We start from the raw sequence: 17,639 nt of genomic DNA, 5'->3' as shown, positions 1-17,639 counted from the left end.
TGTCATATGAAATGCATCTAATTTAGCGGCATGGTGCTCAGTAATACTGTGATACAATGTATCGGTTGTTATGTGAAATACAGGATCACCAGAATAATAAGTGAGACGTATGACATCATGACAATGTATTAGGCCCATCTGATTGTTGGCCGTAACTTAGGGGACGATAACTAAATTTTTCCTGCTTAGTTCAAATGTACAAACAAGAACATAGTATGTTCTGGAGTCCATATAGGAACTTCAACAACAGTTACCACACTCTTCCTCGATCTCCGCAACATATGCCTTCCACATCCCCTTGTGCTCGTAATTTAGGCTCAATAATTTCGCAGTTAGTTTTAGTGTAACAAAACAAACTGTAATGTTGAGTGTTTTAATCTTTTCATGAAAGCAGACTCAAGGGTCAGGCAGCCGTGCTGAAAATTCGTAGAGAAGTATGTGAAAACAGAGTGATGGGAGCGGTTTACCACAAATAACTGAATTAAATGAGGTACTGAACATGCAGTAAGAATTTACATACATAGTTCCACTGCGGATTCTATTACGTACATTACTACAGAGTGACATGTAGAGATAATTATACCAAAACGTATCTAAATTATGTAATTACTGTTTTGAATGGCTTGATGCCGATATGATACGTCGTTTTAATTTACGTAAACCATCACAAGTATGTGCGAGCATATACTGGAGAGAAGATCATAATTCTCATCGCAAAGTGCAAACATAATTTTAAATTACAAGATGCAGTGCTTCAGCCTCTCAACACGTGTGTGTTAGAAATGGGGCAAGAATTACCATTTTAAAGACGATTTAGCTTTGGTTGGCTCATCTAGATGACTAACGACACTACTCCTCAAAGTGGAAACCGGCATTTCGTTCTCCAAGAGATTTAGTGCACCGTTTATGACGTTACCGACTTTGGCTGTATATAACTTCTCACCTCTCCTTATTTGCTATATTACTAATTTTAATTTAATCATTTAGTTTATCCATCTTCTTTAGAGCTTTCAGACTCTTTCTCTCATCTATCCTAGTTTCCTCAACAATGCTCGTAATAGTGAACATTGCAATGTGCTTAGTAGATGACTTTTAATTTTCGCCATTAATAAACACGTTACGATAGCTTCAGTGCTATTAATTGCATTAAACGAGTATAACTACTTACATGGTCAAACACCTCAAGTTTACATAACCCCATATGTTATAATTTACAACTAATTCGCGTTATCTTAGTTTCCATTACAACGTTGTGTAGAGATGCGGCAGCACATCTTGATGGTCGAGTACTTGATTTGATGAAAATTATATTTTCATACCTACTTTCGTTCAAAAATGGTTCAAATGGCTCTGAGCACTATGCGACTTAACTTCTGAGGTCATCAGTCGCCTAGAACTTAGAACTAATTAAACCTAACTAACCTAAGGACATTACACACATCCATGCCCGAGGCGGGATTCGAACCTGCGACCGTAGCGGTCGCTCGGTTCCAGGCCGCAGCGCCTAGAACCGCACAGCCACTCCAGCCGGCCTTACTTTCCTTGTTGTATAATTATGGTTATGGCAGCACTATTAATCACGCCTACGATTGGTCCATTATTCTTATAGTGGTTTGTGAAAATATATATTAAGCACAATGCATATGTTGTGTCAGTGCTAACTCATGTCTGCCTTTACTCTGCTTATCAGTTACATGCTTTTATATTAATCTTCTGTGTAATGCAACCTTCCTATTTTCTATAACTGAAGATCTGTTTTCTTTCATTACAGATACTGAACATTCCTACAGGGTTAGCCGATGTTGCAATGGCGAATAGGAGAGACCTCTTAAGATCCGTAGCACGATACCACGCCATCTGCAGGGTTTTCGGGCTGACGCCGTTCACAGTGGACGTTGAGAGGTGTGAGCTACGGAGAACACTTTGTGGTACACTGTACGCAGCCGTTGTTCTCTTCATGTCCCTGGTATCATCAACGCTTGTGTGGAACGGGGTGCAAGATTTGGACGTGAGAAGAAAGGACTCCTTAAACTTCGTGTGGCTGGTTGCCTATGTGGTGGCGACCTGTATCACCATTCTTGCGGCGGTCGCTGCAGATTTGTTTCGAAACACCCAAAAGTACCAGACGATCCTCACTCTGTTGTCATACAGGGACAGCGGCGTCTTGGAGCCTCATCGTTCCTCCAGTCGGCCAGTAAACTTCTCCTGCGTGACAGTTTATGTCATGTCTATTGCTCTGATTATAGCTTTACTCACTACAGAATGGCTGAGGAGCGGCATCAACTGGTTCTTCGTCCCCGTATACTTCACAAATAGCATTGTACCGACAGCTGCTTCCAGGTACGTGGGACTTGTTATTCTGGTGAAGGTCGACTTACGGCAACTCAACCAGTGCCTGAGAGCTTCGAAGCAAATGAGACGCCAGCGCCGACCACTTGCAGATCACTACTGGAAACTGAGGAGAGTCTACTCCGCACTGTGCCACCTGTCTCAGGAGGTTCTTTCGGCACATCAGCCGTTCTTATTTTGGTGCATTGTGACAGCACTGTGCATTATTTCTTGGAACATTGTTGTGATAATCTTATTAGAGCGGCGTATATGGCCGCAGGTGATACATATTTTTCTTCTAACGAGGCAGGCGTTACAGGTGTTAATGATAACAGTGGCCTCGCACGCGCTGTCCAGGGAGGCGGCGCAGACAGCTCCTGTCCTGAACCGGCTACTCCTGGGTTCGACTCTCAGCACCGCAGAAGCGGTGCAGCTGCGTCGCTTCTGGCGTCTGGCACGCAGCCAGAGTCCCGCTCATCAGCTGTACGGCGTCACTCCGTTGGATCTGCGGATGTTGGTGAAGTCCTTGTCATTCATCACAACATGCATAGTCGTACTGTCGACTTTCTGGACAGTATTCTGAACAATTGCTGGTTCTAAGAATTATAATAGTATAGTAGATTACAGTAGGATGTTCTGGACCGATTCCTAAAACAGTCTTGCTGTGATTACAAGTTCGTATAATATGTAATCTGTTATATTAATTGGTACATGAAGTATAGGATACTATTTAATCTTGCTTACTTATTTTACACGTCTAATTCCATGGGAACGAATGGAAGAGCAAATCTCCATGATCATGGAAATTTTCAGTAAATGAAATTGCAACAGAAAAGTAATAATAGATAAAATAAAATTTTTGTGAATTCTAAAACTACGACAAGCTATAAGTTTACATAAGTGCAGTCCACAATGTAACATAGGAATTAGCTTAATTTTTCGAGGAACTCCTTGACGGAATAAAAGCAGTAACTGATGAGGAAACTCTTCAGATTGAAATTGATAACGTGTCCATTATTGCTAAGATTTGAATTCATGTGGTAGCTTATTGCAATTGGATACAGTCGTATACTGCAGACCTTTCTACATAAGAGTCAATGAGGAACGATCCAAATGCAGATTGACTTCCTGTCTAGTATTAAGTGACTGAAAGCTGCTAAATGTTAGGAATAAGCTCATACTGTTAACAAGAAACGACGTTAAATAATATTCAGGATTGACCATTTTAATATATAATGGGGAATAACTTTGAATAGAGATGAGATACAGCAAAATGTTTTAGAGAAAAGTTGTAGGTGGCAAAGAGAGTCACGCATTGCTTCTAATGACTGTAATATTGAACGTGATTTTTAACATGACTTGGAGGTTAATGTGATTTCTTAAAATGCGAACGGTAACATTTAATTCAAGATTTAAAACAGATGGGCAAATTACACACACAAAATACACTCCTGGAAATTGAAATAAGAACACCGTGAATTCATTGTCCCACGAAGGGGAAACTTTATTGACACATTCCTGGGGTCAGATACATCACATGATCACACTGACAGAACCACAGGCACATAGACACAGGCAACAGAGCATGCACAATGTCGGCACTAGTACAGTGTATATCCACCTTTCGCAGCAATGCAGACTGCTATTCTCCCATGGAGACGATCGTAGAAATGCTGGATGTATTCCTGTGGAACGACTAGCCATGCCATTTCCACCTGGCGCCTCATTTGGACCAGCGTTCGTGCTGGACGTGCAGACCGCGTGAGACGACGCTTCATCCAGTCCCAAACATGCTCAATGGGGGACAGATCCGGAGATCTTGCTGGCCAGGGTAGTTGACTTACATATTCCAGAGCACGTTGTGTGGCACGGGACACATGCGGATGTGCATTGTCCTGTTGGAACAGCAAGTTCCCTTGCCGGTCTAGAAATGGTAGAACGATGGGGTCGATGACGGTTTGGATGTACCGTGCACTATTCAGTGTCCCCTCGACGATCACCAGAGGTGTACAGCCAGTGTAGGAGATCGCTCCCCACTCCATGATGCCGGGTGTTGGCCCTGTGTGCCTCGGTCGTATGCAGTCCTGATTGTGGCGCTCACCTGCACAGCGCCATACACGCATACGACCATCATTGGCACCAAGGCAGAAGCGACTCTCATCGCTGAAGACGACACATCTCCATTCGTCCCTCCATTCACGCCTGTCGCGACACCATTGGAGGCGGGCTGCACAATGTTGGGGTGTGAGCGGAAGACGGCCTAACGGTGTGCGGGACCGTAGCCCAGCTTCATGGAGACGGTTGCGAACGGTCCTCGCCGATACCCCAGGAGCAACAGTGTCCCTAATTTGCTGGGAAGTGGCGGTGCGGTCCCCTACGGCACTGCGTAGGATCCTACGGTCTTGGCGTGCATCCGTGCGTCGCTGCTGTCCGGTCCCAGGTCGACGGGCACGTGCACCTTCCGCCGACCACTGGCGACAACATCGATGTACTGTGGAGACCTCACGCCCCACGTGTTGAGCAATTCGGCGGTACGTCCACCCGGCCTCCCGCATGCCCACTATACGCCCTCGCTCAAAGTCTGGCAACTGCACATACGGTTCACGTCCACGCTGTCGGGGCATGCTACCAGTGTTAAAGACTGCGATGGAGCTCCGTATGAGCGTTGTTCAGAATGATCCCCAAGAGTAACAGCATAACCAGCTCGAAAAGCATCCATCGAAACGTCGATATAGACCACGTCAGAGCCGTGAAACGCGGCAAAGATGGAAAGAAAACAGCAGCAGAGGGTCTCAGGAGGGACTGACTCCTTTGTGCCCTGTGCCAAATTCAGCCGAAGGCATCAATGGGGCACACACCACGGGTGTTAACGTATATGGGCCCAGAAAGCAGGTGGAAGAGAGAAGAACTCAAGCCCCAAAAAAAGAGCCTGGGCGCGAACTGTGGTAGTACACCCTGACTGGGGCCGCCATTCGGGAAGATGGACGACCGAGTTGGGAACAGGAGGAAGTAAGTTGGATGTCTGGGCAAGCTACAAGCATGTGCAGCATAAGCGGCCAGTAGTCGTTGGCGCCAGATCCGCAATGGCGGGACACCAGCCTCCACAAGTATGCTGTTTACAGGGCTTTTGTCGAAAGTTCCAATTTCGAGTCGGATCCCGCAGTGAAGTATCGGGTGAAGCAACTGCAACACCGAAGGCGATGCCAAACCCCAAGGCAGGCTCACATAATCGAGACAGGACTGAATCAATGCCTGATACAGTCGTAGAAGGGTAGACCGATCGGCACCACAGCTGGTGTCACTCAAGCAACGAAGAGCGTTAAGATGGCACTAACACGTTTGTTTAAGCTGCCAAATATGAGGGTGCCAAGTGAACTGGGCATCATAAAGCAAGCCCCCAAAAACCGATGCGTCAGGGAGAATAGTACGACGCCAACAGAAATGCATGACACAGGTCTTGGCGGTCGTGAAGTGAGATGATGGCCAAAGACTGCGCCCTGCAGATAGCGCCTGTAGCTGCCATTCAGCAACTGCAATGCCAGTAGAGCTATAGTAAAGCAAAAGTCATCAGCATACAAATAAGCTGATACAGACGTTCCCACAGCTGCAGCTAGCCCATTGACACCAACTAAAAGAGGCAGACACTTTAGACAGAGCCTTGTGCGACCCCATTCTCCTGGACTTAGGAGGAGCTATTGGAAGGACCAACTGGCACATGGAATGAACGAAGCGACAGAAAATTTAGAATAAAAAATGGGGGCGGGCCCTTAAACCCCATCCATGAAGCATGGTGAGGATGTGATGTCGCTATGTTGTATCATATGCCTTCTGCATGTCTGGAAAGACAGCAACATGTCCATGGGAAAATGCTGTATGCATGGCCAACTCCAGGCAGACCAGATTATTGGTTGCAGAGCGGCCCTTACGGAAAACACTCTGGGATGTAGCCAAAAGTCCCCGAGACTCAAGTAGCCAACTCAACCTCTGGCTCACCATGTATTCGAGCACATTGCACAGAACATTGGTGATGCTAATGAGGCGGTAGCTGTCCACCTCCAGAGAGTTCTTGCCAGTTTTCAACAAGGGGATAATGACGCTTTCCTGCCATTGTAATGGGAAGTCACCCTCAACCCAGACACCGTTGAAAAGTCTAGGAGGCGTCACTGGAAGTTCACTGAGTGGTGTATAAGCATCTGATAGTGGATGCCATCTGGCCCAGGAGCCATATCAGGGCAAGCAGCTAAGGCACTTTGGAATTCCCAGTCACTAAATGGAGCATTGTACGATTTGCGGTGGAGTGTATGGAATGAAAAGCTCCGATGTTCCAACCACTCTTTGAGGGAGTGCAAGGCCTGTGGGTAATCCATAAAAGCAAAAATCTGAGTCTAATGCTCTGCTACGTTTTCTGCAATCATGTTGGAGTCAGTACAGACTGCTCGATTCAGGGAAAGCCCACATAGTCTAATCTTGGTCCAAACCTGATGTGGTGGAGACATGCCTTTCCCAGCACTCCTGCTTCCATCTGGAAATGAGGTATTGGGCTCAGGCATGGAGCCACTTAAATGAGGTGGTCCAGTGATGGGTGCCGCTTATGACATTCGAAGGCCCACCTGTAATAGCGAATCTCCTCAGCGATCTCTGGTGACCATAAAGGCACAGTTCTCTGCCGAGGGGACCCAGAAGATTCCGCTGCAGAATAGTGGCAAAGAAGCTCCAGTCAGCCTTATTCAAAGTCCATCTGGTGAGGCGCCCAAGTGTCTGACACTGGGGTAGTGACAGAAAGATCAGAAAGTGATCACTACCACGCACTCCACTGGAGAGGGGGTAGAAGGCCAGGGCTGCAGACCAAAATGTCAATGAATGAATACGTGCCATGCGCCACACTGAAATGTGTGGAGGCACCATTTTTCAAGAGAGAAAGGTCAAGCTGTGCCAACACTCGTTCAACGACAGTGCCTTGGCTTGTTGCCACCAATCCACCCCACAAAGGGTTTTGGGCGTTAAAGTCGCCCCGTAATAGAAAAGATGGCGGCAGTTGGGCTATCAGCGATGCCAATAGATGCTGCAGGACATCACCATCCGGTGGTAAGACAGAGGGTGCAGACAGTAACAGCCTGAGACATCGACACCCTAACAGCGACAGCATCTAAAGGTGTTTGAAGAGGGACACACTCGCTGTAAAGAGACTTAAGGACATAGACGCAGACACCACCAGATAGCTTCTCATAAGATGCCCGATTCTTATAACAACCCCAATACCCACAGAGAGCAGGGGTTTTGCATCACTGGAAACCAAGTTTCCTGGAGGGCAATGCAGAAGAAAAGGTGAAGGCTGAGAAGTTCTGAGAGCTCAGCAAGATGGTGGAAAAACCACCATCTCTTGGAGGATAATAGCATCGTCAGGCTGGGAAGGCAATGAACAGTCAATGAGGTAGTTAACGCCTCAGGGTCACCTCCTGCCATCAACTTATTGCTAGAACAGTTTTTTTATATTGTGTCTGAGTATTCAGTGAGATGCAGGTCCTCAGCGGTCACCAGAATCTTCACCTCATCCTCAGAGAACAGAACTTGTAGGTGGCAGTGGTGTGGCTGCCATTGCAGTGCCTTGGCTCTTGGGGATCTTTTGCTTCTTTGGTTTCTCTCACTACTCCTTAGGTTGGTCCTACTGGGAGGGATTCGCTGATTCAGTCTCAGGGAGCGAAGAGGACCGAGAAGCCCTACAACCAGCTACATGTGGTTGTTTCAGCCACTGGTCGGTGTCAGATCCACCACTGGTAAGAATCTGGGACCCGTTCCTAGTGAGAGGAGCCAAAGAAGTAGTATGCTTCTCCAGCTCAAAAGTAAGGATGTACGTCGCCGTTGGTGCAGGGGGGGCAGGAGCAACAGGAAGGGTAGTGGCCCCCCACAGTCAAGGTGGCAGGTGTAGTCTTACAACTCGGAGAGCCGACTGGAATTCGCTTAACTGATGAGGCTGTTGTCGTAGCGGTGGCATAAGAGGAAGTCAGGATGGAGTCCAGCGTCTTACATTCCCCTGTTTCTGTGAAATCCTGGAGTCCAGCCAGCAAGGTGAATGATGCTCTTTGCAGTTGACATAGATGGGAGGTGGTGCACATGGAATATGGGGATGTGATGGGCGTGTGCAAGCTCGACATGTGAGGTTGGAAGCACAACACAAAGACATATAGCCGAACTTCCACTATTTAAAGCACCACATCGGTGGTGGGATATAGGGCCTGACGTCACAGCGGTAGACCATTACCTTGACCTCCTCAGGCAGTGTATTACCCTTGAAGGCCACGAAGAAGGTGCCAGTGACAACCTGATTATTGATTGACATTGATGAACGCGCAGGACCAAATGAACACCTCGCCGCTCCAAATTGGCGCGCAGCTTGTCTTAAGACTGCAAAAGAAGATCCCTGTGGAATATAATGCCCTGGACCATACATAAGCTCTTGTGGGGCGTGATGGTAACAGAAATATCCCCCAACCTGTCACAAGCGAGTAATGCCAGTGATACTGGGCAGAGGATGCTGTTTTTATCAAAAGTGCCCTAGAGCGCATTTTGGACAAGCTCTCGACCTCCCAAAACCTGTCTTCTAAATGCTCTAGAAGGAACTGAGACTTCATAGTCATGAAAGACTCTCCATCAGCTCTCGTACAAACCAGGGACCGGGGCGAATAAGTCTCGCTGCCATTATTAGTCTTTCGCTCCTCCCATGGTGTGCCCAACGAGGGGAGCGATTTGGGGTCATACTTCTGTGCGTTGAACTGAGCCCTGGAATGCTTAGAGACTGCTGGTGTCTGGCCACCAGCAAGAGTTGACGTACCATGCTTCATTTAGGGTCATCCGCCCTGATGCCACCCAATCTTACCTAGGGCCCTCCCCCTCCCCAAAGGCGCCACGTAGCCTCAGCAAGGGCCACCTGGCAGGATGGCAATTCCAGGAGTCCCAAGGCCCTAATGGGATAGGCATCTACTCCTTGGCGTACGTGGGGGGTGAACAGCACAGGCATCATCAGAGCGATCCTTGGGTCTTCAACCAGCAGGGTATAAGGCGGCCCCACCACAACAGACTGTCTACCGTGCTGGATATCAGGTGCATGGTCGTTGTCGGCGCAGAAAGCGACACTGTATAGTGCATGGGGGAAGCCGTACCCAGCAATGTATCATCGCCCAAGAGATGGAGAATGAGCAGGGCTACAATGCGACGACGAGAAAGGGGGCTTATGATCTCACTATGGAGACGATGCACCGTGTAAGGCGCCCTTCCCCAGTTGGCTCGCTCTTCAGGAATATTACCTAAAATGGTCAAACTCTATGGGGGCCCATGACATAAAGACCGAAACGTGTGAGACTCCTATCAGTCGCCTCTTAAGACAGGCAGGAATACCGCTTATTCTAACCCCCGGACCCGCAGTGGGATACATTCAAGCAACACACGAACAAAATACATGCCTGCCACACAGGGGAGCAAGCGCTGCTGCTCTTTCTCGCAACGTCCTGCTCCCATCCCCGAGACGGTTCATTGCCGGCGCAGCTTCTACATGGCCGGCGCCACTGCACGCCGCTTCAGCTGCTACACCCACTACAGAACACGGCGCCTCCCACTCTCCGCAAGTATCGCTTTGCAGCTAATGAGTATATTCTATTCATATTTTTTGATCGCACCAGACACCGGAAGAGAGAACAGATCCTTCGAAATGTGGACGCCTGAATATATTTAATTCGAGGTCCTGATGGATTACTGCGCCGCCGTCAGAACGAGATTCTTGCTAGTCGATTGTAAGACTCTTCCGCAGCTTTTCTGTCCCCAGATTCGCATCCTACCGTGATATTGTGGGTGGCCAGGAACCGATGGAGCTGGACCGACGAACGCGCCAGTGGAACGACACCTCCAGGAAGGCAGCGTTGAGCGCCCCCTGTCAACGCTGGCCTAACAGGCCGCCCATCGGTCGGCCCCAGTTCGGTCGCAGACTTAGGGAGCATTAGCACTGAAGGAAGACAATTCCACTAGTAGTAATAATGTATGAGAGTAATTACATGTATGAGGCATGGCAAGCACAGGAAGCTATCTCACAACGAGAAGAGTTCGGTTTTATTTCTTTCCTCTTTAGAAATAAAAAGTTCTACTAATTGAAAACTATTACGTACAGACTATTTTCGATTCTTGCTACCGGCTGTCGCAACTTTTCTCCTTTTTATTGGGGGTGCTGACCCACAGAAGCTGACACAACAGTCAGTAAGACAAAACTAACTATTTTAGTAACTCCTCAAATGCATGAACTGAAGGTTGTATGCAACGCTCATGTCATGAATGAAAAACACAATATTTTCATTAATCAAAACACGGCTTTAGTTTAAAGTCATTTTTCTCCAAAAGTATCGCAGATTAGTCTGAAGTCTACAAAGAGACAATATGTTTCTCAAAGACTATTGACAACCTATTCAATTAATAAGCAACAGTCCCTGCTAGTCACAAACAGGTGTGATGTTGATGGTACTGCATAATATCGCAAGTACTAACACCGAATACTCTGCAAATGCATTATGAGAGAAAGATTGGCACGTCAGGTGACATAATAAAGACATTCTATGATATAGTGAAGGAGAAAGGTAGTATAGCCGCAGACGAAGTGGACGAGATAGCATTAAAAATAGAGGATGCTTTCTTGACAAATGTGAACAGTGTTGCGAAACTTGTTAACAAACGTCTCATGAATGTTGCTGAAAAAATGGGATTGTCAGGTTCAGTAGGCTGTACCACGGAATACCTTAACCAAACCACTATTAAAATGAGTAGGAACCTCACTACAAAAGTAATGTCCATCACAAAAGCTTTAAAATCAAAAAAAATTCTAGTAGCGGTAATAATATATCGACAGAGTTATCTAAAGAGTGTTGTTTAGAGTTTAGTAACATACAAAATTATTTGTGTAGCCAGTTATTTTTCAGTGGAACTTTTCCCAAAAGGCCGAAATATGCTGAAGCTAAGGACTTGTGGTACAGATATACTGCCAAACTTCTATCCAATCTTCTTTTCTCGCCATTCTCAAAAATTATAGTTAAAGGATTATACGGTTCACTACCTGATCATACGGTAACAAATAATTTAATGTGAAAAGCACACGTTGGACTCCTCCAGGTTGTAGGTACTGAGAACGACATTTACACACACAGCGATAATGTACTTTGTTCATTAGCTATATATTATAGGCTCCTGGTATATTTTGTGATGGGTCATATCTATCTGGCTGTGTGGATGATTATATTTTACGTAACCTAAAATATTATAGCGTAACAACAAACGCTGAAAAATGATTCAAGTCTTTAAATGCGAACATTTTAGGTTAGGCTTTACCGTTACTGATACTAATCACCGTTTATTTATCTCCACGACGAATTTCAAAGGTTTAAACCACCATATCAGGTAGATTTACATTTATCTATGATATTTCGTTGCATGGTTCGCACGCTGACATGTTGATGACCCAGCATTGAAATCTGCAGCAATTTGCCGAAGGGTTGCACTTCTGTCACGTTGAACGGATCTCTTCAGTCGTCGTTGGTCCCGTTCTTGCAAGATCTTTTTCCGGCTGCAGCGATGTCGGAGATTTGATGTTTTACCGGATGCCTGATATTTATGGTACACTCGTGAAATGGTCGTACGGGAAAATCCCCACATCATCGCTACCTCGGAGATGCTGTGTCCCATCGCTCGTACGCAGACTATTACACCATTTTCAAATTCACTTAAATCTTGATAACCTGCCATTGTAGGAGCATTAACCGATTTAACAACTGCAACAGGTACCTGTATTATATAGGCGTTGCCGATTGCATCGCCGTATTCTCTCTATTTACATATCTCTGTATTTTAATAGGCGGGGCTACACCAATTTCTTCGGCGCGTCAGTGTATGTGTGTATTGTGTTAGAATTTTAGGAGGAACGTATGGCACTGTCTAGCGGGGAAACAAGATACTACTTTCGACAAGAAACTGAACGTATATCAAACGGTAAAAATAAAATATATTTACCTGCAGTGGTCACAGGTTTGTTTCACTATCGTAACGCATCACATGTCTTCTGTCATATTTTGTCAACAAAAATGGCGTCTGAAAACTATTAGGTACGAGGATCAAATCGCAAAAGAGGATCATTATCATAAAGTACAAAGAATATACGCCATAACAACATTATTAAAGAATACGTTTTAAAGGATTTTAGAGATCTTTGTATCGAGGTGCTCAGCACACGAGTTCGAGAAAATATTTCGAATGGTATATAAATTCGATTGTGTTAAGCTTAAACTTCATACTTGTTTATATAACCAGGTGACATGTTGCAAACTTTAGAAGCAATAGTTATTTTGGCAACAGTGGTAAAATTATACATAAATAACAATTTTTGGTGGTATTCTTAGATAGGAATGAAAGGCTAGAGGCAGGGAGAGAGGAAGAGAAACAGGAAGAGAGAGGGGGTGGACGAGTGATTGGATGAGAATAAACTTTCCAAATCAGAGGGTTCTTAAGATTGTATCTGTTACACGCAATAATTGACGAAAGGTTATGGTAAAACAGTAGTTGATGATTTAAAATAATCAACAAATGTACAGTTTGTGCCATTAGTTAATGTGCATATTGTCTGGAGCTGCAGGAGATGCTAGTTGCTGGCGTAATGGTATGTTTGTGAATGAGGTTAATTCCTCGTACATTTGGGGGATGTACGGCAACTTAACTGACGTAGGCGAATTCATACCATGATTCTTCACCGTCTTCAGACGGACGTCAAATATGAGATACTGCAGCTCGAATAACTTGCCGCTACAAAAATGATACTAATGTTAATCACGGACGCAAAACATGACTGCTACTTTCTTTGTTGCATAGAAAAATGGGACCAACACAATCTTAAGCACGTCAGTTGGAGAAACCATCGATAAAGATAATCAAGCATCAGTGAAACGGTATCCATACCGAGATCTTAATCACAATTATTACTTTCTTGACACAACCCACTAACTCTCATGCAACCCGAATGAATCATTCCATTTTTGTATCATGTGGAGGCACACATTTTCTCGTAGATGGCCAACCTTTTCAAACAACCCTCACACCACATCCAGTCACTGTAATAAATCTACATTCATACACACATAGCGTCGAACAAGAGTAGGAAACTTCACAGAAAATGGTAGACGAAATAAGCACTGCCTCGGCATGAGTGACCTAGACCTTGTTACACTCCGCATACGCATAGCCAGTATAAGCCACTGAGCGTTAATATGGTAATCTCGCCATACATCAGATCCACTTTCATCTTCACAGCTTACTCAGTCTGGCTCAAATATTGAACAAACGAGGCATCTTTCCCATGGTATGCTCTGTGACACAGAGCAAGAGACATCCATTGCAAATCAATACTCACTTTTCAATATACTATGATGGAACCACCCCTTATCCTGACAACTGTGGAATCCTAAAGGTATAATAGAAATTTCTGAAGAATATAAATATCCACAGCATGCCAGATCGTGCCTACACATATCTTCCATAAAACCCGTTCCTATCAAAGAAGAATGTCACGCATACAAGAAAACGTCAAGTAAAATATCAAGTAAAGCCGAAACATAACAGTCATAAATCATCCCATACATCATTCGCAGCATGTGCTCAACCCAGCAGCATAGAAAATATCTACTCATAATCACGTGTCACAGTTTCAGTCACAAAAAATGCAAGTTCTTGCCCCATATATTCTCATTGTATCACACATTATTCAGATAATCCAATACTGCTATATGAAAACATTCATGATAATCATATGATGAAAGTAGTCGTTCATCAAATCAGATCTGACACTCAAAGAAGAAGCTACACAGTGCTTATAGAAAATTACCTCACTGACGAATAAAACGAATTTTACATTTGGTAACCACATCTCTAATCAAATCATGTGTAAGAGCACTGCACATTATCTCACTCGTCCTTATAATTAAGAAAATAACTGTACACTCTCTCATCAATAGGAATACTCAAGAATACTAAATTATTCATCACATGCTATAACTATAGTAACGATAGTCATATTGTGCAAAAACCAAGTGCCTGTCTTTCAAATCTAATTGCACCTGGAATATCCAGGTACTAGCCTGACCTGGCAGTGCTGATCTTTGTTGATTGTGTGAAATCAAATGTGGCAAGACCGTTGATTACATTGCCATTCTTAGGGAAGAAACTAACAAGACATATGACTAAAGCTTCATTTATATTGTACCTCTTAAGTACTACACACACTGAGGTCTACATCGACCCTGCACAAATTCTATACATTCTAAGACTTTGTTCCACTTTCCATTGACATTGAGGCCATTAGAGACGGTCATTTAGCAAAATAAATGATATGTATTAGTTTTCAGGAAAAAATTTCGGGTTTTGAAGATTTACTCCTTCTCAGGACAGCATTAATAAAATCACTGTAAGTGTGAAGTCGCTTCTCCTTCCTAAGTTTGGTTTTCTTCCTCTATACCTGTTAATAGGTCAGTTTCATCAAAGCCTATGACAGGCTATGTAGCTATTTAATCTTGTTCCTCCACTATCAGAATGACGCCTAAATCATTTTGTACATTTACGGCAAATAATTCTAACTCAGATTTATCTCTCAAGCGTGGTCTGACATTTACTCTGTGGTCAGCATGTGCATCGACCAGCTTCTCCTCACAAACTGATAACTCAATCCACAAACACTGGCCTGCACTGGGCTGTCCGAGCTCTACTTACCACTAGCAGCCAGTCTGGCTGTATCAGTAGAAAGTTAATCAACTTTCTCTGATTCTTGAAATGCTATTTTCTCTATTGACCTTTAATACTTCTACTCCATGTTCAAGATTTTCCAAAGCCGCCGTCTAACTAGTTGCTTGCTAGTTCACTTGCCTCTCTACGGTCTGACTTGGAGCAGCTTCTAGACTATTATGTAACTCAGATTGTTCCTTCCTAAACAAACATTAACCTCCTGGTCTCTCATTTCTTTTTAACTAGTTTTTGACATTTATAATTTTCTTAGATTTCCCTCCTCAAGTGCTATTAATCTTTTTAGCTCTACCATTTCCTTTTATTCAAATGCAATCTGTTGTTGCAACATGGGAATTTCATCCCCTGTGAAAACTAGAATTTTTCTAAACAAACATCTGAAGAGGGACAACATAGGGACAGGAGTAACATAAACCACATTCAGCTGAATTCAGTCCTCCTTCCCACAACAAAATAACATTAGTTTCAATGCAGGTTCACACTAAAGGGCAGAGTAATAATTCAGGAGAGCATTAACAAGGAACACAAGCACTGGACGATGCAAACTGTACATCTGAGACAATTCAGATTTCTGGCATTAACTTGCTCATGAGATAACGTTTACAAAGTTCAGTATACACATACCTGAGCAAATAAGTTCAATGAAGTCAAGAAAAACACATATCGGAATATATGTAGTACTCTCAAGAAATTTTAAAATAATTGTAAATTCCACTCTGGCCAAATAACAGTTACCATCAGCGTGAGGGCTGGGGGGCGAGAGGTTTAGAGAGATGTCCACTCTCCACTCTACTAAGCTACCGCTTCTCACCACTGAAACTGGCAAACTAAGTTATGCTTACTACTGCATTGTAATTAAACTACTTGTTGCAGCAGCCCACAGAAAGCCAGTAATAAGTTTCGTTACAGCTACGGAAATCACCAACTGGCAACAGATAAACTCCATATCCGTAAGAATGCTCAGTGACAAAGACACAAGTCCAGTATATTAGTTTTTGAATATTTTAGACTAGGCTTCCATACAGTTCGGTACATTTAATGCACAGTAATCTTTCGTAAAGTTACCAAAAACTCAGAACTTCAATATAGGTCTTAAGTGCGCAGCTCGAAACATATTTATTAGAATCATCATCATCATCATTATGACTGATTATGCCTTTCAGCGTTCAGTCTGGAGCATAGCCCGCCTTATAAAATTCCTCCATGATCCCCTATTCAGTGCTAACATTCGTGCCTCTTCTGATGTTAAACCTATTACTCCAAAATCATTCTTAACCGAATCCAGGTACCTTCTCCTTGGTCTGCCCCGACTCCTCCTACCCTCTACTGCTGAACGCATGAGTCTCTTGGGTAACCTTGCTTCTCCCATGCGTGTAACATGACCCCACTATCTAAGCCTGTTCATCCTGACTGCTACATCTATAGAGTTCATTCCCAGTTTTTCTTTGATTTCCTCATTGTGGACACCCTCCTGACATTCTTCCCATCTACTAGTACCTGCAATAATCGTAGCTACTTTCATATCTGTAACCTCAAGCTTGTTGATAAGGTAACCTGAACCCACCCAGCTTTCGCTCCCATACAACAAATTTAATCGAAAGATTGAACGGTGCGCAGATAACGTAGTCTTAGTACTGACTTCCTTCTTGCAGAAAAGAGTAGATCGTAGCTGAGCACTCACTGCATTAGGTTTGCTACACCTCGCTTCCAGTTCTTTCACTATGTTGCCATCCTGTGAGAATATACATCCTAAGTACTTGAAACCGTCCACCTGTTCTAACTTTGTTCCTCCTATTTGGCACTCAATCCGTTTATATTTCTTTCCCACTGACATTACATTCGTTTTGGAGATGCTAATCTTCATACCATAGTCCTTACATATCTAATATAGCTCTGAAATATTAATTTGCAAACTTTCAATCGAACCTGCCATCAAACTAAGTCATCCGCATATGCAAGACTGCTTATTTATCTTGATCTCACCCAGCCAGTCTATTGTTTTCAACATATGATCCATAAATAATATGAACAACAGTGGAGACAGGTTTCAGCCTTGTCTTACCCCTGAAACTACTCTGAACCATGAACTCAATTTACCATCAACTCTAACTGCTGCCTGACTACCCATGTAAAGACCTTTAATTGCTTGCAAAAGTTTGCCTCCTATTCCATAATCTCGTAGAACAGACAATAACTTCCTTCTAGGAACACGGTCATATGCCTTTTCTAGATTTATAAAGCATAGATACAGTTCCGTGTTCCACTCATAACACTTCCCCATTATTTGCCGTAAACCAAAGATCTGGTCCTGACAACCTCTAAGAGGCCTAAACCCAATGACTGTAATTGACTACATTCAACTAACTGTTACCTTTCTGAGATCGCTGTTATGTACTTGTGCCTGATTTCCTTAACTTGAAGTTTCTCCACTCTTATCCTCCTACATATGGACCTGACCTCCTGCGCTTTCGGCCTCACAGTCACAATTTCACTGCAGATTA

Source organism: Schistocerca gregaria, chromosome 1, assembly GCF_023897955.1.
Source record: "Schistocerca gregaria isolate iqSchGreg1 chromosome 1, iqSchGreg1.2, whole genome shotgun sequence".
Classification (NCBI taxonomy): domain Eukaryota; kingdom Metazoa; phylum Arthropoda; class Insecta; order Orthoptera; family Acrididae; genus Schistocerca; species Schistocerca gregaria.
This window is presented reverse-complemented; position numbering follows the sequence as displayed.